The 24,877-nt window shown below is 44.1% G+C and overlaps 1 non-coding gene across 1 annotated transcript; it reads left to right on the top strand.

Moving 5' to 3' along the window:
* Positions 1–19,991: 19,991 nt before the first annotated feature.
* Positions 19,992–20,073, top strand: trnal-uaa (transfer RNA leucine (anticodon UAA)). Its single transcript has one exon. It is a non-coding gene; the product is annotated as a tRNA-Leu (tRNA).
* The last annotated feature ends 4,804 nt before the right edge of the window (positions 20,074–24,877 follow it).

Genomic DNA, 24,877 nt, shown 5'->3' with positions numbered 1-24,877 from the left:
GATTTAAATACTCAGCACAGAGTCAGTGTACTAGAATGAGCAGACTCTAAATGCCCTGGTTATATATGTTTATTTAATCAGCCATCATAGAATCAGTGCCCTAAACTGACGAGACTCTAAATCTCTTGATTGTATATAATTATATAACCAGGCAGCATAGAGTCAGTGCCCTAATCTGAGGAGTCTATAAATATCCTTGTTATATATATTTAACCAGACATCACAGAATCAGTGCCCTTAACTGAGGAGACTCTAAATGTCCTGGTTGTATATATTTATTTAACTCACCAGCACAAAGTCAGTGCCCTAAACTGTGAAGACTCAATCTCCTGGTAATGTATATATTAAACCAGCCAACACACATTCAGTGCCCTAAACTAGAGACTCTACATCTCCTGGTTGTATCCATATATTTAACTAGCCCGCACAGAGTCTGTGCCCCAAACTGAGGAGAATTTAAATCTCCTGGATGTGCATGTTTATTTAACCGTCCATGCCATAGACTGAGGAGATTCTGAATCTCATGGTTATATATATATATACGTAAACAGACAGCACAGAGTCAGTGCCCTTGACTGAGGAGACACTAAAAGTCCTGGTTACATATATTTATTTATCCAGGGTGTAGATTTGCTCGCTGAGTTTGATATCCAGATGTTTCATGACCTGGCTAGTTAACATCGTCAGTGGCGACCTCCAAGTGAAGCGAAGTTGTTGTCTCCTGCTTTCTATTTATATCTTTGCCTGGATGGGGTTCCTGGGGTTTGTGGTGATGTCATTCCTGTTCATTTTCTGAGGGGTTGATAGAAGGTATCTGGATCTATGTGGAAAAAGTGAGGACTGCAGATGCTGGAGATCAGAGCTTAAAGTGTGTTTCTGAATAAGCGCAGTAGGTCAGGCAGCATCAAAGGAACAGGAGAATCGACGTTTCGGTTATAAGCCCCTCTTTAGGAAGGAGAAGGGTGTGCCAAGCAGGCTAAGATAAAAGGTAGGCGGGAGGGACTGGGGGAGGGGTGCTGGGAATACGATAGGTGGAAGGAGGTTAAGGTGAGGGTGATAGGCCGGATAGGGGGTGCAGTCGCAGAGGTCGGAAAGAAAATTGCAGTTCAAGAAGGTGGTGCTGAGTCCGAGGGTTGTGACTGAGAAAAGCTGGGGGAGGGGAAATGATAAATCTGGAGAAATCTGCATTCATCCCTTGTGGTTGGAGGGTTCCTAGGCAGAAGATGAGGCGCTCTTCTTCCAGGCGTCGTGTTGCCATGGTCTGGCGAGGCAGTTGGCCAAGGACCTGCATGTCCTTGACGGAGTGGGAGTGGGAGTTAAAGGGTTCAGCCACGGGGCGGTTGGGTTGGTAGGTGCGGGTTTCCCAGGGGTGTTCCCTGAAACGTTCCGCAAGTAGACGGCCTGTCTCCCCAACGTATAGGAGGCCACATTGTGTGCAGTAAGTGATGTGTGTGGAGGTGCAGGTGACTTTCTGATGGAGATGGAAGGATCCCTTGGGGCCTTCGAAGGAAGTGAGGGGGGAGGTGTGGACGCACGTTTTGTACTTCCGGCGGTTGCAGGAGAAGGTGCCGGGAGTGGAGGTTTGGTTGGTGGCGGGTGTGAATCTGACGAGGGAGTCGCGGAGGAAGTGGTCTTTTCGGAACGCTGATAGGGGTGGGGAGGGAAATATATCCTTGGTTGCGTGGTCTGTTTGGAGTTGGCGGAAATAGATCTATGTGTTTGTTTATGGCGTTGTGGTTGGAGTGGCAGGACTCGAGGAATTATCTGACATGTCTGTACTTAGTCTGTCCCAGGATAGATGTGTTGTCCCAGTCGAAATGGTGTTTTTTTTTTCATCCGTGTGTAGGGCTACGAGGGAGAGAGGGTCGTGTGTTTTTGTGGCTAGCTGGTGTTCGTGTATCCTGGTGGCTAACTTTCTTCCTATTTGTCCTACGTAGTGTTTGTGGCAGTCCTTGCATGGAATTTTGTAGACGACGTTGGTTTTGTCCATGGGATGTACTGGGTCTTTTAGGTTTGTTAGTTTTTGTTTGAGAGTGTTGTTGGGTGTGTGTGCTACTAGGATTCCGAAGGGTCTTAGTAGTCTGGCTGTCATTTATTTAACCAGGCAGCACAGATACAGTGCCCTAAACTGAGGAGACTGTAAATCTACTAGATATTTTAATTTATTTAACCCGCCAGCCCACAGTCAGTGCCCTAATCTGAGGAGTCTAAAGATATTCTGGTTACATATATTTAACCAGACGTCACAGAATCAGTGCCCTTAACTGAGGAGACTCTAAATCTCCAAGTTACATATAACCAGCCAGCACAGAGTCAGTGCCCTAAAATGAGCAGACTCTAAATGTCCTGGTTGTATATATTTATTTAACTCACCAGCAGAATGTTAGTGCCCTAAACGGAGAAAACTCTAAATCTTCTGGTTATATATATTAAACGATCCAACACACAATCAGTGCCCTAAACTGAGGAGACTCTAAATCTCCTGGTTGTATCTATTTATTTATCCAGCCAGAACAGAATCAGTGCCCTAAATTGTGGAGAATTTAAATCTCCTGGACGTACTTGTTTATTTAAAAACCCGGCACAGAGTCAGTGCTCTCGACAGAGGAGAATCGGAATCTCGTGGTTTTACATATTTATTTAAGTAGCCAGTAGAAATTCAGTGCACTAAACTGAGGAGACTCTAAATCTCCTGGTAGTTTATGTGTATTTATAAATTCAGCACCAATTCTGTGCCCTAAACTGAGGAGACTCTAAATCTCCTGGTTATATATATTAAACCAGCCAACACACAGTAAGTGCCCTAAACTAGAGACTCTAAATCATCCAGTGGTATCTATTTATTTAACCAGCCAGCACAGAGTCAGTGCCCCAAACTGAGGAGACTCTAAATATCCTGGTTATACAAATTTGAACACCCACCACACAGTCAGTGCCCGAAACTGAGGAGACTCAAAACGTCCTGTTTATATACAATTAACCAGCCAGTACAGAGTCAGTGCCCCAAACTGAGGAGACCCTAAATATCCTGGTTATAAAAGTTTTAACCAGCCACCACACAGTCAGTTCCCAAAAATGAGGATACTCCAAATCTCCTGGTTATATTTAATTAACCAGCTCGTTATATATATTAAACAGATAGAACAGAGTCAGTGCCCATAACTGATTGGAGTCTAAATCTCCTGGTTACGTATATTTAAATACACAGCACAGAGTCAGTGCCCTAGAATGAGCAGACTCTAAATCACCTGGTTATATATATTAGACTAGCCAGCACAGAGTCAGTGCCCTAAACTGTGGGGAATTTAAATCTCATGGATATGCATGTTTATTTAATCATCCAGCACAGAGTCTGTGGTATAGATTGAGGAGATTCTGAATCTCGTGGTTATATATATTTTTTTAACCAGCCAGCACAATGTCAGCCCTCTAAATTGTGGAGAATTTAAATCTCCTAGACGTACATGTTTATTTAACCATCCGGCACAGAGTCAGTGCTCTCGACTGAGGAGAATCGGAATCTCGTGGTTTTACATATTTATTTAACTAGACATTAGAAAGTCAGTGCCCTGAACCGAGTAGAGTCTAAAACACCCAGTTATATCTATTTTTTAACCAGCCACCTCACAGTCTGTGCCCCAAACTGGGGAGAGTCTAAATATCCTGGTTATACAAATTTGAACCAGCCACCAAACAGTCAGTGCCCGAAACTGAGGAGTCCCAAATCGTCCTGGTTATATACAACTAACCAGCCAGCACAGAGTCAGTGCCCCAAACTGAGGAGACTCTAAACACGCTGGTTAAAAAAGTTTAATCAGCCACCATACAGTCAGTTCTCGAAAATGAGGAGATTATAAATCTCCTGATTAGATTTAATTAACCAGCTCATTACATATACTAAGCAGACAGAACAGAGTCAGTGCCAATAACTGAGTAGACTCTAAATCTCCTGGTTATGTATATTTAAATACTCAGCACAGAGTCAGTGTACTAGAATGAGCAGACTCTAAATGCCCTGGTTATATATGTTTATTTAATAAGCCATCATAGAATCAGTGCCCTAAACTGACGAGACTCTAAATCTCCTGATTCTATATAATTATATAACCAGGCAGCATAGAGTCAGTGCCCTAATCTGAGGAGTCTATAAATATCCTTGTTATATATATTTAACCAGACATCACAGAATCAGTGCCCTTAACTGAGGAGACTCTAAATGTCCTGGTTGTATATATTTATTTAACTCACCAGCACAAAGTCAGTGCCCTAAACTGAGAAGACTCAATCTCCTGGTAATGTATATATTAAACCAGCCAACACACATTCAGTGCCCTAAACTAGAGACTCTACATCTCCTGGTTGTATCCATTTATTTAACTAGCCCGCACAGAGTCTGTGCCCCAAACTGAGGAGAATTTAAATCTCCTGGATGTGCATGTTTATTTAACCGTCCATGCCATAGACTGAGGAGATTCTGAATCTCATGGTTATATATATATATATATATACGCAAACAGACAGCACAGAGTCAGTGCCCTTGACTGAGGAGACACTAAAAGTCCTGGTTACATATATTTATTTATCCAGGGTGTAGATTTGCTCGCTGAGTTTGATATCCAGATGTTTCATGACCTGGCTAGTTAACATCATCAGTGGCGACCTCCAAGTGAAGCGAAGTTGTTGTCTCCTGCTTTCTATTTATATCTTTGCCTGGATGGGGTTCCTGGGGTTTGTGGTGATGTCATTCCTGTTCATTTTCTGAGGGGTTGATAGAAGGTATCTGGATCTATGTGGAAAAAGTGAGGACTGCAGATGCTGGAGATCAGAGCTTAAAGTGTGTTTCTGAATAAGCGCAGTAGGTCAGGCAGCATCAAAGGAACAGGAGAATCGACGTTTCGGTTATAAGCCCCTCTTTAGGAAGGAGAAGGGTGTGCCAAGCAGGCTAAGATAAAAGGTAGGCGGGAGGGACTGGGGGAGGGGCGCTGGGAATACGATAGGTGGAAGGAGGTTAAGGTGAGGGTGATAGGCCGGATCCGGGGTGCAGTCGCAGAGGTCGGAAAGAAAATTGCAGTTCAAGAAGGTGGTGCTGAGTCCGAGGGTTGTGACTGAGAAAAGCTGGGGGAGGGGAAATGATAAATCTGGAGAAATCTGCATTCATCCCTTGTGGTTGGAGGGTTCCTAGGCAGAAGATGAGGCGCTCTTCTTCCAGGCGTCGTGTTGCCATGGTCTGGCGAGGCAGTTGGCCAAGGACCTGCATGTCCTTGACGGAGTGGGAGTGGGAGTTAAAGGGTTCAGCCACGGGGCGGTTGGGTTGGTAGGTGCGGGTTTCCCAGGGGTGTTCCCTGAAACGTTCCGCAAGTAGATGGCCTGTCTCCCCAATGTATAGGAGGCCACATTGTGTGCAGTAAGTGATGTGTGTGGAGGTGCAGGTGACTTTCTGATGGAGATGGAAGGATCCCTTGGGGCCTTCGAAGGAAGTGAGGGGGGAGGTGTGGACGCACGTTTTGTACTTCCGGCGGTTGCAGGAGAAGGTGCCGGGAGTGGAGGTTTGGTTGGTGGCGGGTGTGAATCTGACGAGGGAGTCGCGGAGGAAGTGGTCTTTCCGGAACGCTGATAGGGGTGGGGAGGGAAATATATCCTTGGTTGCGTGGTCTGTTTGGAGTTGGCGGAAATAGATCTATGTGTTTGTTTATGGCGTTGTGGTTGGAGTGGCAGGACTCGAGGAATTATCTGACATGTCTGTACTTAGTCTGTCCCAGGATAGATGTGTTGTCCCAGTCGAAATGGTGTTTTTTTTTTCATCCGTGTGTAGGGCTACGAGGGAGAGAGGGTCGTGTGTTTTTGTGGCTAGCTGGTGTTCGTGTATCCTGGTGGCTAACTTTCTTCCTATTTGTCCTACGTAGTGTTTGTGGCAGTCCTTGCATGGAATTTTGTAGACGACGTTGGTTTTGTCCATGGGATGTACTGGGTCTTTTAGGTTTGTTAGTTTTTGTTTGAGAGTGTTGTTGGGTGTGTGTGCTACTAGGATTCCGAAGGGTCTTAGTAGTCTGGCTGTCATTTATTTAACCAGGCAGCACAGATACAGTGCCCTAAACTGAGGAGACTGTAAATCTACTAGATATTTTAATTTATTTAACCCGCCAGCCCACAGTCAGTGCCCTAATCTGAGGAGTCTAAAGATATTCTGGTTACATATATTTAACCAGACGTCACAGAATCAGTGCCCTTAACTGAGGAGACTCTAAATCTCCAAGTTACATATAACCAGCCAGCACAGAGTCAGTGCCCTAAAATGAGCAGACTCTAAATGTCCTGGTTGTATATATTTATTTAACTCACCAGCAGAATGTTAGTGCCCTAAACGGAGAAAACTCTAAATCTTCTGGTTATATATATTAAACGATCCAACACACAATCAGTGCCCTAAACTGAGGAGACTCTAAATCTCCTGGTTGTATCTATTTATTTATCCAGCCAGAACAGAATCAGTGCCCTAAATTGTGGAGAATTTAAATCTCCTGGACGTACTTGTTTATTTAAAAACCCGGCACAGAGTCAGTGCTCTCGACAGAGGAGAATCGGAATCTCGTGGTTTTACATATTTATTTAAGTAGCCAGTAGAAATTCAGTGCACTAAACTGAGGAGACTCTAAATCTCCTGGTAGTTTATGTGTATTTATAAATTCAGCACCAATTCTGTGCCCTAAACTGAGGAGACTCTAAATCTCCTGGTTATATATATTAAACCAGCCAACACACAGTAAGTGCCCTAAACTAGAGACTCTAAATCATCCAGTGGTATCTATTTATTTAACCAGCCAGCACAGAGTCAGTGCCCCAAACTGAGGAGACTCTAAATATCCTGGTTATACAAATTTGAACACCCACCACACAGTCAGTGCCCGAAACTGAGGAGACTCAAAACGTCCTGTTTATATACAATTAACCAGCCAGTACAGAGTCAGTGCCCCAAACTGAGGAGACCCTAAATATCCTGGTTATAAAAGTTTTAACCAGCCACCACACAGTCAGTTCCCAAAAATGAGGATACTCCAAATCTCCTGGTTATATTTAATTAACCAGCTCGTTATATATATTAAACAGATAGAACAGAGTCAGTGCCCATAACTGATTGGAGTCTAAATCTCCTGGTTACGTATATTTAAATACACAGCACAGAGTCAGTGCCCTAGAATGAGCAGACTCTAAATCACCTGGTTATATATATTAGACTAGCCAGCACAGAGTCAGTGCCCTAAACTGTGGGGAATTTAAATCTCATGGATATGCATGTTTATTTAATCATCCAGCACAGAGTCTGTGGTATAGATTGAGGAGATTCTGAATCTCGTGGTTATATATATTTTTTTAACCAGCCAGCACAATGTCAGCCCTCTAAATTGTGGAGAATTTAAATCTCCTAGACGTACATGTTTATTTAACCATCCGGCACAGAGTCAGTGCTCTCGACTGAGGAGAATCGGAATCTCGTGGTTTTACATATTTATTTAACTAGACAGTAGAAAGTCAGTGCCCTGAACCGAGTAGAGTCTAAAACACCCAGTTATATCTATTTTTTAACCAGCCACCTCACAGTCTGTGCCCCAAACTGGGGAGAGTCTAAATATCCTGGTTATACAAATTTGAACCAGCCACCAAACAGTCAGTGCCCGAATCTGAGGAGTCCCAAATCGTCCTGGTTATATACAACTAACCAGCCAGCACAGAGTCAGTGCCCCAAACTGAGGAGACTCTAAACACGCTGGTTAAAAAAGTTTAATCAGCCACCATACAGTCAGTTCTCGAAAATGAGGAGATTATAAATCTCCTGATTAGATTTAATTAACCAGCTCATTACATATACTAAGCAGACAGAACAGAGTCAGTGCCAATAACTGAGTAGACTCTAAATCTCCTGGTTATGTATATTTAAATACTCAGCACAGAGTCAGTGTACTAGAATGAGCAGACTCTAAATGCCCTGGTTATATATGTTTATTTAATAAGCCATCATAGAATCAGTGCCCTAAACTGACGAGACTCTAAATCTCCTGATTCTATATAATTATATAACCAGGCAGCATAGAGTCAGTGCCCTAATCTGAGGAGTCTATAAATATCCTTGTTATATATATTTAACCAGACATCACAGAATCAGTGCCCTTAACTGAGGAGACTCTAAATGTCCTGGTTGTATATATTTATTTAACTCACCAGCACAAAGTCAGTGCCCTAAACTGTGAAGACTCAATCTCCTGGTAATGTATATATTAAACCAGCCAACACACATTCAGTGCCCTAAACTAGAGACTCTACATCTCCTGGTTGTATCCATTTATTTAACTAGCCCGCACAGAGTCTGTGCCCCAAACTGAGGAGAATTTAAATCTCCTGGATGTGCATGTTTATTTAACCGTCCATGCCATAGACTGAGGAGATTCTGAATCTCATGGTTATATATATATATATATATACGCAAACAGACAGCACAGAGTCAGTGCCCTTGACTGAGGAGACACTAAAAGTCCTGGTTACATATATTTATTTATCCAGGGTGTAGATTTGCTCGCTGAGTTTGATATCCAGATGTTTCATGACCTGGCTAGTTAACATCATCAGTGGCGACCTCCAAGTGAAGCGAAGTTGTTGTCTCCTGCTTTCTATTTATATCTTTGCCTGGATGGGGTTCCTGGGGTTTGTGGTGATGTCATTCCTGTTCATTTTCTGAGGGGTTGATAGAAGGTATCTGGATCTATGTGGAAAAAGTGAGGACTGCAGATGCTGGAGATCAGAGCTTAAAGTGTGTTTCTGAATAAGCGCAGTAGGTCAGGCAGCATCAAAGGAACAGGAGAATCGACGTTTCGGTTATAAGCCCCTCTTTAGGAAGGAGAAGGGTGTGCCAAGCAGGCTAAGATAAAAGGTAGGCGGGAGGGACTGGGGGAGGGGCGCTGGGAATACGATAGGTGGAAGGAGGTTAAGGTGAGGGTGATAGGCCGGATCCGGGGTGCAGTCGCAGAGGTCGGAAAGAAAATTGCAGTTCAAGAAGGTGGTGCTGAGTCCGAGGGTTGTGACTGAGAAAAGCTGGGGGAGGGGAAATGATAAATCTGGAGAAATCTGCATTCATCCCTTGTGGTTGGAGGGTTCCTAGGCAGAAGATGAGGCGCTCTTCTTCCAGGCATCGTGTTGCCATGGTCTGGCGAGGCAGTTGGCCAAGGACCTGCATGTCCTTGACGGAGTGGGAGTGGGAGTTAAAGGGTTCAGCCACGGGGCGGTTGGGTTGGTAGGTGCGGGTTTCCCAGGGGTGTTCCCTGAAACGTTCCGCAAGTAGACGGCCTGTCTCCCCAACGTATAGGAGGCCACATTGTGTGCAGTAAGTGATGTGTGTGGAGGTGCAGGTGACTTTCTGATGGAGATGGAAGGATCCCTTGGGGCCTTCGAAGGAAGTGAGGGGGGAGGTGTGGACGCACGTTTTGTACTTCCGGCGGTTGCAGGAGAAGGTGCCGGGAGTGGAGGTTTGGTTGGTGGCGGGTGTGAATCTGACGAGGGAGTCGCGGAGGAAGTGGTCTTTTCGGAACGCTGATAGGGGTGGGGAGGGAAATATATCCTTGGTTGCGTGGTCTGTTTGGAGTTGGCGGAAATAGATCTATGTGTTTGTTTATGGCGTTGTGGTTGGAGTGGCAGGACTCGAGGAATTATCTGACATGTCTGTACTTAGTCTGTCCCAGGATAGATGTGTTGTCCCAGTCGAAATGGTGTTTTTTTTTTCATCCGTGTGTAGGGCTACGAGGGAGAGAGGGTCGTGTGTTTTTGTGGCTAGCTGGTGTTCGTGTATCCTGGTGGCTAACTTTCTTCCTATTTGTCCTACGTAGTGTTTGTGGCAGTCCTTGCATGGAATTTTGTAGACGACGTTGGTTTTGTCCATGGGATGTACTGGGTCTTTTAGGTTTGTTAGTTTTTGTTTGAGAGTGTTGTTGGGTGTGTGTGCTACTAGGATTCCGAAGGGTCTTAGTAGTCTGGCTGTCATTTATTTAACCAGGCAGCACAGATACAGTGCCCTAAACTGAGGAGACTGTAAATCTACTAGATATTTTAATTTATTTAACCCGCCAGCCCACAGTCAGTGCCCTAATCTGAGGAGTCTAAAGATATTCTGGTTACATATATTTAACCAGACGTCACAGAATCAGTGCCCTTAACTGAGGAGACTCTAAATCTCCAAGTTACATATAACCAGCCAGCACAGAGTCAGTGCCCTAAAATGAGCAGACTCTAAATGTCCTGGTTGTATATATTTATTTAACTCACCAGCAGAATGTTAGTGCCCTAAACGGAGAAAACTCTAAATCTTCTGGTTATATATATTAAACGATCCAACACACAATCAGTGCCCTAAACTGAGGAGACTCTAAATCTCCTGGTTGTATCTATTTATTTAACCAGCCAGAACAGAATCAGTGCCCTAAATTGTGGAGAATTTAAATCTCCTGGACGTACTTGTTTATTTAAAAACCCGGCACAGAGTCACTGCTCTCGACTGAGGAGAATCGGAATCTCGTGGTTTTACATATTTATTTAAGTAGCCAGTAGAAATTCATTGCACTAAACTGAGGAGACTCTAAATCTCCTGGTAGTTTATATGTATTTATAAATTCAGCACCAATTCTGTGCCCTAAACTGAGGAGACTCTAAATCTCCTGGTTATATATATTAAACCAGCCAACACACAGTAAGTGCCCTAAACTAGAGACTCTAAATCATCCGGTGGTATCTATTTATTTAACCAGCCAGCACAGAGTCAGTGCCCCAAACTGAGGAGACTCTAAATATCCTGGTTATACAAATTTGAACACCCACCACACAGTCAGTGCCCGAAACTGAGGAGACTCAAAACGTCCTGTTTATATACAATTAACCAGCCAGTACAGAGTCAGTGCCCCAAACTGAGGAGACTCTAAATATCCTGGTTATAAAAGTTTTAACCAGCCACCACACAGTCAGTTCCCAAAAATGAGGATACTCCAAATCTCCTGGTTATATTTAATTAACCAGCTCATTATATATATTAAAGAGACAGAACAGAGTCAGTGCCCATAACTGAGTAGAGTCTAAATCTCCTGGTTATGTATATTGAAATACACAGCATAGAGTCAGTGCCCTAGAATGAGCAGCCTCTATATCTCCTGATTATATACTTATTTAACAAGCCAGCACAGAGTCAGTGCCCTAAACTGTGGAGAATTTGAATCTCCTGTATGTACATATTTATTTAACTATCCAGCACGGAGTCAGTGCCCTTGACTGAGAAGACACTAAAAGTCCTGGTTACATCTATCTATTTAACAAGAGTGTAGATTTGCTCGCTGTGCTGCCGGTTTGATATCCAGAGGCTTCATTACCTGGCGAGGTAACATCATCAGTGGCGATCTCCAAGTGAAGCGAAGCTGTTGTCTCCTGCTTTCTATTTATATCTTTCTCCTGGATGGGGTTTCTGGGGTTTGTGGTGATATAATTTCCTGTTCGTTTTCTGAGGGGTTGATAGATGTCATCGAGATCTATGTGTTTGTTTATGGTGTTGTGGTTGGAGTGCCAGGCTTCTAGGAATTCTCTGTCATGTCTTTGCTTAGCCTGTCCCAGGATAGATGTGTTGTTCCAGTCGAAATGGTGATTTTTAACATCCGTGTGTAGGGTTACAAGGCAGAGAGGATCGTGTCTTTTTGTGGCTAGCTGGTGTTCGTGTCTCCTGGTGGCTAACTTTCTTCCTGTTTGTCCAACGTAGTGTTTGTGGCAGTCCTTGCATGGAATTTTGTAGATGACGTTTGTTTTGTCCATGTGATGTACTGAGTCTTTTCATTTTGTAAGTTTTTGTTTGAGAGTGTTGGTGGGTTTGTGTACTACTAGGATTCCGAGGGGTCTTAGTAGTCTGGCTGTGATTTCTGAAACGTCTTTGATGTATGGTACGGTGGTTAGGGTTTCTGGCTGTGCTTGGTCTGCTTGTCGTGGCTTCTTCTTGAGGAATCTGCGCACTGTATTTTATGAATAACCGTTCTTCTTGAATACATTGTATAGGTGGTTCTCCTCTGTTTTCCGAAGTCCCTCTGTGCTGCAGTGTGTGGTGGCTTGTTGGAATAGTGTTCTGATACAGCTTTGTTTGTGTGTGTTGGGATGGTTGCTGGTGTCGTCAAGTATTTGGTCTGTGTTTGTCAGTTTTCTGTATATGCAGGTTTGAATTCTCCGTTGTCCATTCCTGGACGTCACAGTCGAAAGAAGAGTCTCTTCAGTTTAGCGCACTGACTGTGTGGTGGCTGGTTAAATAAATGGATACATCCAGGAGATTTGGGGTCACTTCAGCTTAGGCCATTGACTCTGTGCTGGCTGGTTAAAGATATATAACCAGGGGATTTGGAGTCTGCTCATGTTAGGGCACTGTTTCTATGCTGGCTGATTAAATAAATATACATAACCAGGAGATTTAAAGCCTGCTCATTCTTGGGCACTGACTCCCTGCTGGCTGGTAAAATAAATATACATAACCAGGAGATTTAGATTCTCCTCTGTTTGAGGCACTGAATTTTTGCTGTCTAGTTAAACAAATATATATAACCAGGAGATTCAGAATCTCCTCAGTCTAGGGCACGGACTCTGTGCTGCATGGCTAAATAAACATGTATATCCAAGAAATTTAAATTCTCCACTGTTTAGGGCACTGACTCTGTGCTGGCTAGTCTAATAAATAAACCATTAGATTCAGATTCTCCTCAGTCTATGGCACAAACTCTGTGCTGGATGGCTAAATAAACATGTATATCCGGGAGATTTAAGTTCTCCACAGTTTAGGGCAGTGACTCTGTGCTGGTCGGTCTAATATATATAACCAGAAGATTTCGAGACTGCTCATTCTAGGGCACTGACTCTGTGCTGTGTATTTAAGTATACGTAATCAGGAGATTTAGACTCTACTCAGTTATGGGCACTGACTTTGTTCTGTCTGTTTAATATATATAACGAGCTGGTTAATTAAATATAACCAGGAGGTTTAGAGTCTCCTAAACTTAGGGCACTGACTATGGGCTGGCGGGTTAAATACATTTATATAACTAGGTGATTTACAGTTTCCTCACTTTTGTGCTCAGACTATGTGTTGTATAGATAAATGCATGGCGATGTAGAATCACCTCAGTTATGGGCATTGACTCTGTTCTGCTGTTTAAATATATCCAACCAGGAGATTCTGAGTCTCCTCAGGTTAGGGCACTGACTGTGTTGGCTGATTAAATTTATACAACCAGGAGATTTAGAGCCTCCTCATTTTGGGGCACCGACTCTGTCCTGGCTAACTAAATAAATATACATAACCAGGAGATTTAGAGACTGCTTATTGTCGGGCACTGACTCTGGACTGGCTGGTTAAGTAAAAACATATAACCAGGATATTTAGAGTCTCCTTAGTTTCGGGCACTGACTGAGGCTGGCGGGTTAAATAAATATATATAATCAGGAGATTTAGAGTCGCCTCAGTTTAGGGTTCAGACTATGTGATGGATGAATAAATACATATATATATATATATATATATATATATATATATATATATATATATACATACACCCAGGAGAACGTCAGTACCAGAAACTGAGGAGACTCTAAATCTCCTGGTTATATATAATTAACCAGACAGCACAGAATCAGTGCCCCTGACTGAGGACACTCTAAATCTCCTGTTGTTTTGAAATTAGTCAGCCAGCATAAAGTCAATGCTGACTCTGTGTTGGCTGGTTAAATAAATATATGTAACCAGGACATTTAGAGTCTCCTCAGTTTGGGGCACTGACTCTGGACTGGCTGGGTAAATCGATATATAACCAGGAGATATAGAGTCTGCTCATTTTAGGGTTCAGACAATGTGCTGGCTGTGCCCATAACTGAGTAGACTCTAAAGCTCCTGGTTATGTATATTTAAATACACAGCACAGAGTCAGTGCCCGAAAATGACCAGACTCTAAATCTCCTGGTTATGTGTATTAAACAAGGCAGCACAGAGTCAGTGCCCTAAACTGTGGAGAATTTAAATCTCTTGGATATGCATGTTTATTTAACCATCCAGCACAGAGTTTGTGCCATAGACGGAGGAGAATCTGAATTTCGTGGTTATATATATTTAAACAAACAGCACCAAGTCAGTGCCCTTGACTGAGGAGATGCTAAATGTCCTGGTTATATATATTTATTTAACTAACCAGCAAAAAGTCAGTGCTCAAAAGTGAGAAGACTCTAAATCTCCTGGTTATATATATTTAACCAGCCGACACAGAGTCAGTGCGCAAAACTTTGGAGACTCTAAATCTCATGGTTATACGTATTTTTTTAACCAGCCAACCCAGCGTCAGTGCTCCAAACAGAGGAGACTATAAATATCCTGGTCATATATTTTTTTTTTAAATCCGCCAGCCTGCAGTCAGTGCCCTCACCTGAGGAGACTCTAAATCTCCTGGTTATATATATTTATTTAAATCACCAGCACAATGTCAGTGCCCTAAATTGTGGAGAATTAAAATCTCCTGGACATACATGTTTATTTAACCATCCAGCACAGAGTCAGTGCTCTTGACTGAGGAGAATCAGAATCCCGTGGTTTTACATATTTATTTAACTAGACAGTAGAAAATCAGTGCCCTGAACTAAGGAGACTCTAAATCACCTAGTTATATCTATTTTTTTAACCAGCCAACCCAGAGTCAGTGCCACAAACAGAGGAGACTATAAATATCCTGGTTATACAAATTTGAACCAGACACCACACAGTCAGTGCCCTAAACTGAGGAGACCCAAAACGTCCTGGTTATATACAATTAACCAGCCAGCACAGTCAGTGCCCCAAACTGAAGAGACTCTAAATCTCCTGGTTATGTATATTTGAATACGCAGCACAGAGTCAGTGCCATAGAATGAGCAGACTCTTAATCTCCTGTTTATGTTTCTGTATTTAACCAGCCAGCACAGTCAATGCCCGAAACATTCTCTAAATCTCCTGTTTATATGTATTTATTTAACTTGCCAGCACAGTCTCAATGCCTTGTAATGAGCAGACTCGAAATTTTTGGTGATATTTATTGATCCAGCCAGCACAGAGTCAGTGCCCTAGACTGAGAACATTCTGAATCTCCTAGTTAGATATGCTTATTAAACACACAGTCAGTGGCCGAAACTAGAGACTCTAAATCTCCTGGTTGTATCTATTTATTTAACCAGCCAGCACGGAGTCTGTGCCCGAAACTGAGGAGACTCTACATCTCCTGGTTATATATAATTAACCAGCCAGCACAGAGTCAGTGCCTTAACTGCGGAGACGCTAAATCGCCTGGTTATATATATTTAAACGGACAGCACAGTCAGTTCCTTGAAATGAGGAGACTCTAAATCTCCTGATAATCAACCAGCCAGCACAGAGTCAGTGCCTTGAAATGAGGAGACTCTAAAACTCCTGGTAATTTATGAGTCTTTATCCATCCAGCACAGAGTCAGTACCCTAAACCGAGGAGACTCTAAATTTCTGGTTATATATATATTTAATTAGACTGCACACAGACAGTGCCATTTACTGAGGTCACTCTAAATCTCCTGTTGTTTTGAAATTAGTCAGCCAGCATAAAGTCAGTGCTGACTCTGTGTTGGCTGGTTAAATAAATATATGTAACCAGGAAATATGGAGTCTGCTCATTTTAGGGTTCAGAAAATGTGCTGGCTGTGCCCATAACTGAGTAGACTCTAAATGTCCTGAGTATGTATGTGTTAGTACACAGCACAGAGTCAGTGCCCGAAAATGAGCAGACACTAACTCTCCTGGTAACATGTATTAAAAAAGCCAGCACAGAGTCAGTGCCCTAAAATGAGCAGACACTAAATCCCCTGGTTATATATATTAAACCAGTCAGCACAGAGTCAGTGCCTAAACTGGGGAGATTCTAAATCTCCAGATTATATATATTTATGTAAACAGCCAGCACAATGTCAGTGCCCTAACGTGTGGAGAATTTAAATCTCCTGGATATGCATATTTAATAAACCACCCTGCACAGACTTTCTGCCTTGTCTGAGGAGAATCAAAATCTCGTGGTTATATATATTTAAACAGACAGCACAGAGTCAGTGCCCTCACCAGAGGAGACTCTACATCTCCAGGTTGTATATATATGTTTAACCAGCTAACACAGAGTCAGTGCTCAAACTGAGGAGACTCTAAATTTCCAGTTTATATATATATATATATATATATATATATATATAAACCGATGGCACAGAGTCAGTGCCCTTAACTGAGGAGACTTTAAATCTCCTGGTAATTTATGTGTATTTATAAATTCAGCACATTGTTTAACCGGAAACTGAGGCGACTCTAAATCTGGTTATATCTAGTTATTTAATCCGCCAGACCGCAATCAGTGCATTAACTGAGGAGATTCTGAATCTCCTCGTTATATATGTTTATTTAATCATAGAGTTGAGAGCCAGTGCCCAAAACTGGGGAAACCCTAAATATCCTGATTATATATATATTTAAACAGCAGGCACAGAGCCATTGCCCTAAACTGAACAGACACTAAAACTCCTGGTTATAGCTATTTGTTTAACCAGCCAGCCCAGAGTCAGTATCGCAAACTGAGGAGACTCTAACCCTCCTGGCTATATACATTTAACCAGCCAGCACAGAGTCAGTGCCCTAAATTGAACAGAATTTAAATCTCCTGGTTACATGCATATATTTAACCAGCCAGCACAGAGTCAGTGACCTAAAGTGAGGATTCTCTACATCCCCTGGTTATGTATATTGACCCAGCCAGTCCAGAGTCAGTGCTCGAACCTGAGGAAACACTAAATGTCCTGGATACATGTATTTAAACAGGCAGCAAAGAGGCAGTGCCCGAAACGGAGGAGACTCGAAATCTCCCGGCTCTCTCTCTCTCTCTCTCTCTCTCTCTCTCTCTCTCACTCTCTCTCTCTCTCTCTCTCTCTCTCTCTCTCTGTATATATATATATATATATATATATATATATATAAATCCATCCAGCACATAATCTGAGCCCTAAACAGGGGAGACTGTAATTCTCCTAGTTATATGTATTTATTTAAGCCACCAACCCACAGTCAGTGCCATAAACTGAGGAGACTCTCAGTCTCCTGGATATGTATATTTATTTAATCAGCCAGACCTGAGAGAGTGCCCAAAACTGAGGAGACGCTAAATATACTGGTTTTATATATTTAACCAGAAGGCACAGTGTCAGTGCCCTAAACTGAACAGGTTCTAAATCTCCTGGTTATATTTATTCATTTAACCAGCCAGCCCAGAGTCAGTGCCCCAAACTGTAGAAACTGTAAATATCCTGGTTATAAAAGTTTTAACCAGCCACCACACAGTCATTGCCTTAAAATGAGGAGTCTCTACATCTCCAGGTTATATTTAATTAACCATCTCGCACAAAGTCGGGACCTGAAAATGAGCTCCTGTGAGGAGGTTGAGCAATTCATCAACTTCACCAAAACATTCCACCCTGGCCTTAAATTTACCTGGACCATCTCTGACACCTCCCTCCCCTTCCTGGACCTCTCCATCTCCATTAATGACGACCGACTTGACACTGACATTTTTTACAAACCCACCGACTCCCATAACTACCTGGATTACATCTCTTCCCACCCTACCTCTTGCAAAAATGCCATCGCGTATTCCCAATTCCTCCACCTCCGCTGTATCTGCTCCCAGAAGGACCAGTTCCACCATAGAACACACCAGATGGTATCCTTCTTTAGAGACCGCAATTTCCCTTCCCTCGTGGTTAAAGATGCCCTCCAACGCATCTCGTCCACATCCCACACCTCCTCCCTCAGACCCCACCCCTCCAACTGTAACAAGGACAGAACACCCCTGGTGCTCACCTTCCACCCTACCAACCTTCACATAAACCAAATCATCCGCCGACATTTCAGCCAACTCCAAAAAGACACCACCACAAGGATATATTTCCCTCACCACTCCTTTCCGCCTTCGGCAAAGACCGTTCCCTCCATAACTACCTGGTCAGGTCCACGCCCCCCTCCCAACCTGGCACCTCCCCTGCCACCGCAAGAACTGTAAAACCTGCGCCCACACCTCCTCCCTCACCTCTATCCAAGGCCCTAAAGGAGCCTTCCATATCCACCAAAGTTTTACTTGCACATCCACTAATATCATTTATTGTATCCATTGCTCCCGATGTGGTCTCCTCTACATTTGGGAGACTGGGCGCCTCCTAGCAGAGCGCTTTATGGAACATCTCTGGGACACCCGTACCAATCAACCAACCGCCCTGTGGCCCAACATTTCAACTCCCCCTCCCTCTCTGCCGAGGACATGGAGGTCCTGGGCCTCCTTCACCGCACCTCCCTCACCATCAGACGCCTGGAGAAAGAACGCCTCATCTTCCGCCTTGGAACACTTCAACCCCAGGGCATCAATGTGGACTTCAAACAGTTTCCTCATTTCCCCTTCCCCCACCTCACCCTAGTTCCACACTTCCAGCTCAGCACTGTCCCCATGAGTTGTCCGGACTTGTCCTACCTGCCTATCTCTTTTTCCACCTATCCACTCCACCCTCTCCTCCCTGACCTATCACCTTCATCCCCTCACGCACTCACCCATTGTACTCTATGCTACTTTCTCCCCACCCCCACCCTCCTCTAGTTTATCTCTCCACTCTTCAGTCTCACTGCCTTTAATCCCGATGAAGGGTTTTTGCCCGAAACGTCGATTTTGCTGCTCCTTGGATGCTGCCTGAACTGCTGTGCTCTTCCAGCACCGCTGATCCAGAATCCACCCCTGTGTTCTCTGTAAAGACCATCATGTTTAGATTGATTCTAATCTAAAAAGTGAGATAATGGAGTTTTACATAAATTCATGCGGCAAGACGTGTCTGATTGTGGACATGGATACCACTATTACGCATTGGATCACATCCCACCTTTTGCCTGGCAGGTGCTCATGTGACTCAGCCAACTTTGTCTATCTTATACGTTGCAGGAAAGAATGCCCGGAGGCATGGTACATTGGGGAAACCGAGCAAAGACTACGACAACAGATGAATGGGCACCGCACAACAGGAGGGTTCCCTCCCAGTTGGGGTACACTTTAGCGGTCCAGGACATTCAGCCTCGGACCTTCGGGTGACCATCCTCCAAGGTGGACTTCGGGACAGGCAGAAGAGAAAGGTGGCCGAGCAGAGGCTGATAGCTCAGTTCGGTACCCATAGGGAGGGCCTCAACCGGGACCTTGGGTTCATGTCACATTACAGGTGATCACCATTGCACTACACACACACACACACACACACACGCACACACAGATATTTCTACACACACACACACACGGACACAGGTACATACAGACGCGCACACAGACACCCACGCACAGCTTTATAGACACGCACACTCCCACACTCACACATGCACCCCCTCACAGACTTAAGACACTCTGCACTCACTACACACACAGACACACACACACACACACACTTTCTCACACTCACAACCCCCACCCCAGACAGACACACCCACACAGACAGACAAAGACCCACATGCACACATATATTTTGTGGGTGAATTTGTACTTGCATGCAGTTTTTGTACTTTGCTCAAAAACTGCATTCATTCATGCAGAAATCTTGAGCTCAAAAACTGTATGAATTTATGTAAAAATTACTCCCTGACTCTTTTCTCTGACCGTCTGCCTCATGACCTTTTAAAATTCTGTAAGGCCATTCCTCAGCCCTGAAGCCCCAGGGAAAACTGTCGAAGCCTATTCAGCTTCGTGCTATTGTCCAAACAGTGCAAACCTTGCAAACCCTTTCAAATACTTTCTAAATTGCACCACGTTCGTTACTGAATGCACGATCTGTTAGTGCTGAAGTGAAGCGACGCTGAAACATTAGTAATGACAATTTTGAGTGCTCTTTGACTGTAGGGTAGCGTGACCGAGTGGTCTAAGGCCCTGGATTTAAGCTCCAGTCTCTATCGAGTCGTGGGTTCGAATCCCACCGCTACCAAGATCGCAGCTGTTCTTCTGCAGGCAGAGAAACTTAGCAGGCCCTGTACATTTTCGTTGTTGCGTTTGCAGCCGGTCAGGCCTCTCATCCAGACTGACTCTGAAAACAGTGGGACACTTCGCTGTCGGAGCCCCCTCATCTGCACTGCTTTACGATGAATATGTGGAAACTTTGGTGCCAGTTTCTGTGTCTCAAATAGTCAGCACGTTTGGCTGCAAGTTTGGTGGTTCGAGCCTGCCCTTCGCACCGAGCCTCAATGATTTCAGTTCAAGCATTGAGACCAACCATGTACCGACACTGCAACCACGAGAACTCAGCAGAGTCCGCAGCTGGATGTGGCCCCAATCTCTCCAAGGCCCCGCTGCCAACAGAAAGCGGCTACTGCAGCTTCAATCACCGGCTTCCTGCTCAGCCCTGGGACACAGCACATGGAAAATCCTTCCCCAGGAACGGCTCTTCCCGTGTGAGAGGGACAACAATTCCACTTTAAATTGAGAATGGCTTCAGAAGATTGTTCCTGTCCTTGGAGTGTTTCATAAACAAAACTCCTGTCTCGCAAATAAGAAGTGGGGAAAGTTGTTGGCAGGAAGGATAGAGAAAGTGCTGACTGTGAGGACTCTGTCTCGGCAGCAGGTGGGATTCCTTACACCCGAAACAGGAATGATTGCGTTTCCTTAGGGAATTTCCCAATTGATTTAACGTCTGCCAGAGTGATTGGGTATCATTCCGGCCACCTAAAGATGAGGATAAAATTATGAAAATATTTATATTGAATCTTAAATCCAGAGACAAGTGCTAAATAGATAATAATGTTCTGAACGAATACTAGCTGAGAAATGGAAAGTGTGGATGATGACATTTGTGATTGGGAGGAATGAACTGGATCCTTGCAAATTGCAATGCCAGGTGAAATATGCTCAGTATGAAATGACACACTAATTAATCGTGAGCCAGGCCCAGCTACTTTAGTCGGTACAGCATGAGATGCTTAATCTCAGGGCCGTAGGTTCAAGCCTCACGATGGGCCCTTTCACTCCTTTAAAGAAATCCAGCCCTCTGCTCCACTTGCAGGATTGCAACACAGTGCAGGGGTCGTTTTTGACACGTGGATCCGACTGTGTTTGATCACACGTCGGTTTCTGAGTGAAAGCTGTCTCCACTTTCCTGGAAGTGCCAGAGACAAGTTTATCAGTGCAGCCGAATATACGATGAATTGTGTCTCTTTCAAAACGTCAGGTTCCACTCCAAACGTCCACCAAACAGAGTGCTCAGAGACACAGAACGCGAATGTCTACTTGTTGGGGGGACGGGGTCTGACAGTGACTGCTCAATGTCAAATGGTCCTGAACCAAAATGAAGTGATTCAGACCGTTCTGACGGAAACCGAGGGGAACTCGCCTGAACGTTTCACAATTCACACGGAAAATGATCTTGTGTGCTCATGGGGGTTCACGTAATGGACAGTTTATTGTCAGTAACAGGGGTGGGTGTGGGGCAGGATTGTGAGGTTTCACAGTGGGACAGAAGTGATCTGGGTGAACGGGTAAGTCTCACATCCCCAGAGCATGGAAGAGCTGATTGGTCCAGGATCACTCCCATCTTCTGTTTCGGAACCAACAAATGAAATTGCTGAAAATCTCAGCAGGTCTGCTCGCATTTTGGAAAGGAAAAGTGTTAAGACTTCGGGACTCGTGACATTTCTTTTTGCATGTCCATCTCCCTCTGGATTTGTACAGTCTTCCTTTTTATTGACTATCTTCTGACTTCCAACTTTATTCTCTTGTATTTTAATTTCCTCTCCAACCATTTTCCCAGCTTTTAAATTTGTATAAGATCTGTCCCATCTCTCACTTTGCCCATTTATGACGAAAAACTTGGAAATGAACAATTAACTCTGTTTCTATTTCCTTAGATACCAGATGCCCAGAGACCGGAATGTATAGGATGACGGTTAGAGCTTTCGGCCCATAGTCTGCTCTGCCATTCGATCATGGCTAATATCGCTCTCAATTCCATTCTCCAGTCTTCTCCCTGTAACATTCATTCCCCCTGAATTTAGGACCCAGCCTTTTTTCCCAGACTGGGTCTTCATCCGCCCCAAACCCCTCCACATCTGCTGGCGGCTGTTACACCGTGTCTCTGGGTGATCGCGCTGAGTTTCAGTTCCGCACGGCAAACCCAATCTGTTCTGAACAACGCAATCACCGCTGGGGGACAGCTCGATCAGGTCTCTGGCCCCACTGTGTTTGTGCGGGGGAGCAGTTATCACCTTCACCTCCCATGGGCAGGATCGGTCCTTCAAATATCCAGGCAGTAAAAACGATTGGCTTGTGTGTGAACATAGATGAAGGTAATTGCTTTCTGACCTGGTCAGTAAACCTTACTCTGTATGTCCCTGCCCATTCCTGCCGTTGTCGTGAAAGGGAATGCAAGTCCAATTAATTGTCGTGTACGGTTTTATTCGATACACATTCTTCCTTGTTCAGAATATAGGTGGATGTTTCCAGCACAGATAATCACTATTTTGAAGAATGCAGTCGGCGGGCCCTGATACCTTTCTGGAGAGTAGAAGCATCAGTTTCTGCAGAAAGTGGCCGCGTTCAGAGCTGAGCAGAAATGTTGTTCCCGCTTTAAGGGCGACAGTTTTCCAGATGGTGATCGATGGGGCTTTATTGCAGCCTCATCAGCAAACCTTGTTTTGCATTTACTCGCCCATCACTACTCTAGTGGTGAAAAGAAGCCTAATTCCAAATAACTGCTGCGTGAATTTCTTTTCAAATGTCACTGCGCTGTGGCTGTGAATATGTGGCGATGTCTACAGCCTTGCTGGCCATCCTGTTTAAGAGTGCAGTTATGAACATTCCTCTGTCTCGGCGCTACAAGGAAAATTGCCCGCGCCTATTCAGCCTCGCCCTACATTCCAAACTCGGCAAACCTGGCAACCTGTTTGTCAGTATTTCCTGAGCATTTTCACGTGATATCCTTTTTTTTCAATCGTGCTAATAACCCTGGCCAACATTGGTCTATTCGGAACGGAAATGTCAGTGTTGGATAAAGAGCAGCTGGCTCGGTGGCTCGGTTGTGACCTCATTATTCCATTTGGGTCACACCCGAAACATCTCTAGTTCAAACCAGGCAGGAGCTACTTTGTACCCTTGGGACAGGTAGATTGGTGGGAATGGAGCGTTCCTGCTGGTTGTTCCCATCAGCAAACCTGGCTTTGAATTTGCTAGCCCACATCTGCTACCATGGTGAAAAGGAATACCATTCCGATTAATTGCTGTGTCAAACTTCGTTCAGTTTCTCTCCTCGGATAAAGTGAGGGCTGGAGATGATGAAACGCTCCGAAAACAAACGGCGGTTCTCCTGCTGCTCGGATGCTGCCTGACCAGCACCACACTCTCAACTAAGTTTCTCTCCTCCTGGGTCGACGATATGAGTCGAATTGTAGATCTTCTCCCGCCGTCCATTTTAAGGGTACAGTTACCAGCACTGATCCTTTCTGCACCAAAACTATCGCATTTGCTTTACATGTGAAGGCATCCTGGTTCAGTGACAAGGTAAGCTCTCATTTGCTCGGGTCACAGCGAACATTGGTTACCTGATGTCATCTCTGTCAAATGTATCCCAAAGTAGGCTCTGAAACTTTGGACGCGAGCATTTCTAAACCTGCGTGAACCAAAACCAGAAAACCTCAGTCATGATTTGGAGCAGTTCACATATTCGAGTATCCAAGCAGAAGGCATGGTTACCGCTCATTCAGTCAACAACAGGAATGAGAAGATTTACATCCTCAGATGAACTGCTTGACTCATGCTCTCATACAGTCACTAATTCAGTTTTCTGGATAAATGTAAGGGCGTCTTCTGCCTTCCCTTGTAGTCTAGTAGCCAGCATTTGGCGCTCTCGCCGCCGTGAAACGGGTTCTATTCCCGGTCAAGGAATGCGTGCTTTGTTCTGCAAACACATCGTGGTAAGAATATTTCTGACCACTTTTCCAAAGTTGGCAGAACATCGGTTTTAAAGTTGAACAGAAACCAAGAGATGCAGATGTTGGAAATCTGAACCAAAAACAAGAATTGACGTGCAAACTGAATAGTCCTGGCAACATCTGTGGAGAGAAACAGAGACAATGATACACAACGACAGAACCAGATTAGTTCTTCATTTCTAGACCACAATGCCGGGATAATGGTCAGTTTTATCTGTCGAATGAGGATTGTTATCAAAATCTTTTATTTTTTGCCAGTTAGCAGCCATGTCGACCCGAGATCTGATTCGCTCAGTGTCTACCTCCAGATGGGCCTCTAATTTCCTGTCTTTATCTCTGTGTATCTACCTCACCCTTTTTCATATTCTTTGACACTTTTTTTGCCAATATCCCTCATTTCCCATTCCTACTCTATGAAAAGCCTGACGTTCGGGGATAGTTTGAGAATGGAGCTGCTGAGAGGTTTTCTGGAACCTGGCAGGAGACTGCACAACATGGCTCACATTTTACAGATAATACGTCTGGCACTTGGATGTGATACAAGGGGCCATTTCTTCCTCAAAACATTGTAACCCTTTCGAAATTAAAGTTGCATTTCTTATCCAAAGGAAAATAAACTAACTATAGGAGAACGTGGAAACATTAATGATGCTGTAAAATGAATGAATGGCGACAGCAGAAAATGACGGTGATCCACTCGTGGTTTCTGTGCCATGACCACAACATTCCACGGCCTTTCTGCAGTGTCTCCTGCCTCACCTCGTTATTCCCATCAAACGTGGAATGAAGGAGGGAGAATAAAAGTGGAGGAGA

This window comes from Chiloscyllium plagiosum, unplaced genomic scaffold, assembly GCF_037043375.1.
Source record: "Chiloscyllium plagiosum isolate Xiang-an unplaced genomic scaffold, Cpla_swu_hap1 HiC_scaffold_48, whole genome shotgun sequence".
Classification (NCBI taxonomy): domain Eukaryota; kingdom Metazoa; phylum Chordata; class Chondrichthyes; order Orectolobiformes; family Hemiscylliidae; genus Chiloscyllium; species Chiloscyllium plagiosum.
The sequence above is the reverse complement of the archived record's forward strand: the minus strand, read 5'-3'. Positions and strand labels throughout refer to the sequence as shown.